Source organism: Tamandua tetradactyla, chromosome 2, assembly GCF_023851605.1.
Source record: "Tamandua tetradactyla isolate mTamTet1 chromosome 2, mTamTet1.pri, whole genome shotgun sequence".
NCBI classification, from domain to species: Eukaryota; Metazoa; Chordata; class Mammalia; order Pilosa; family Myrmecophagidae; genus Tamandua; species Tamandua tetradactyla.
This window is the reverse complement of record NC_135328.1, coordinates 12754001-12756463: the sequence shown is the minus strand read 5'-3', so window position 1 is coordinate 12756463 and position 2463 is coordinate 12754001. Positions and strand designations below refer to the sequence as shown.

Below are 2463 nucleotides of genomic sequence, written 5' to 3'. Positions count from 1 at the left end.
TCCAGACGTGTAATTCATTAAAAGTGAGATCAAATGGCAAAATTATGGGTCTATCTACAGAAGTTTCAAATGTCTTCAGTGTCTGTGGTGGCAAAGGTATAATTTGGTTTAATCTGTGGATTATACATTACAGATGTATAATGCAATGTTATTAAAGGAAATTTCATTAATTGTTTACAGTGATGACCAATATGATTTAAATAGGGAGAAAAGTGGAAATTCTCAAATAGTAATATTCTTAATTGGAAAGAAATGCAGGGAACATGGAAACCAGTCTGAACACCCAGATAAAATTTAGAGGGCAGATAATGAGATCCAGGAAGGTAAAGTGAAATGCTCATGCTAAATTTATCCTTTCTACAGATGAAACACCAAGAAGAACCATCAGAAGAAAACCTAACAGAATTGAGGGAGTTTGTTCTTTTGGGTTTTGCTGATATTCCCCATCTCCAGTGGTTTCTATTTGGATTATTCTTGGTCATCTATATCATTATACTTTTGGGCAATGGCACCATATTTCTGATAAGAAAACTGGATGCTACTCTCCAGACCACCATGTATTTTTTCCTTGCATATTTTTCTTTCTTGGAAATCTGCTACGTATCAGTGACTATCCCCAGAATGCTCATGAATCTTGGGACACAGAGAAGAAGAATTTCTTTAGTTGCCTGTGCTAACAAATGTACTTTGTTCTTATGTTGGGAGGCACAGAGTGCTTCCTCCTGGCTGTGATGGCTTATGACTGCTATGTGGCCATTTGTGACCCACTACATTATTCCCTGGTCATGAGCCAGAAGATATGTATGGAACTGGTGGCTGGTTCCTGGATCAGTGGAATTCCTGTCCAAATAGGGCAGACATTCCAGATTTTCTCTCTATCCTTTTGTAGGTCTCACCACTTCTTCTGTGATATCCCCCCATACTCAAGCTTGCCTGTGGAGACACCTTTGTGAATGAAATGCTGGTCTACATAGTTGCCATGTGGTTGGTCATGGGTCTATTTCTGTTAATACATTGTTCCTACCAAAATCATATGCATGATTTTTAAATTACCATTAACCACAAACTGGCCATAGCTTTCTCCACCTGCTCATCTAATCTTATGGTTGTGATGTTATACTATGGATCAGCAATGATCACATATTTAACACCCAAGAGCAGTCACTCATCAGGAACTGACAAAATGCTTTCTCTTTCCTATATCATTGTAACTCCCATGTTTAATCCCATGATCTACAATCTAAGTAACAAGGATATCATAGTGGCACTGAGAAAATTTCTAGGTAAATAATTTAGTTCATTAAGGAAGGAGTTATATTTAAAAGAGATGCCTTCTCATATATTTGTATGGAATTTCTGTAGATATTTACGTTTAGCTATACATGCAGCCTTACAATTCATGGAAGTTATTTCAAGTTTATGGAATTTAATATTGAGAGATTTTTCTGTGTTGTTTTCCAGATTGTATATTTATCAGCAATAACTTTATTGCACAACATCCCCTCTCAATAAAAACTTTTGATACTGCCTGATGTAATAGTCATTTATAATGTAGACTCTATTGTAGCACTTCTTGCAAATGATTTTCACAAAGTGTAATATACATTATTTTTAATAGCATGCTGGAAATGTAGCATTAAGTAAAATATGTATGAAGATTTGCCTAGCAAAGTTTCTTGAAAGAAACCATTCCTGAAGAAAAAACAGACTTTGAATGGGGATGCAGTTTTATAAACATGCCTCAATGCAAGTGAAAATTAGGTATGGTTTATATATGTATCAGATTGAAGACATTAACAGAATGCAATACTGTGCTTGGATCAAATAATATTATCATTTAAAATACATTCACAATACTGAGAAGAGATGTAAATATTCACATGTTTTTTAATATATGTTCCTTTAGATGAAATATGGATTGGAAAATTAGGAGAGAAGAAAGAAATTTAAAGTTAAGATGTAGTAGTTGAGATATCTGCTATAAAGAGATGGTTTTATTTTGCTTTTCTGAATTTTTGATGTTTACTATAATAAACCTGTGATATCAATATAATCAAAAAGATAATAAATCTGTTTGCAGTATGGATAAGGAAAAGGGTAGTACTCAGTCACATGTATTATTTCACAATTTAAAGTGATATCTTTAATCTTATCAGTTTGCAATATTCCATGCTCACTAACGAATTCTTCATGTATGAAGTCAACAGATCTCTAAGAGGACATGATCTGCTATGAGGAAAAGAAAATAGAAAATAATGTGGTAAAGGATGCACTTGCTTTTAAGTCTTTTTGCCAGAAATGAAGAAAGACAGTTTTTCACATTTGCATGGACATGGCTAACTCCAAGTGCATAGAGAATTGTGTTACTACTTTCTGTTCAGAACAATACAGTCAGAATAGGCATTGACCACCCTAATGGCAAACTCAAGAAGAAATTATCTAACATGCCCATGTGCAAAGCAA

The 2463-nt window shown here is 34.2% G+C and overlaps 1 pseudogene; it reads left to right on the top strand.

Annotated features, from left to right (window-relative positions):
• Positions 1 to 363: 363 nt before the first annotated feature.
• On the top strand, positions 364 to 1291 carry LOC143655632 (olfactory receptor 10AG1-like; annotated as a pseudogene).
• The last annotated feature ends 1172 nt before the right edge of the window (positions 1292 to 2463 follow it).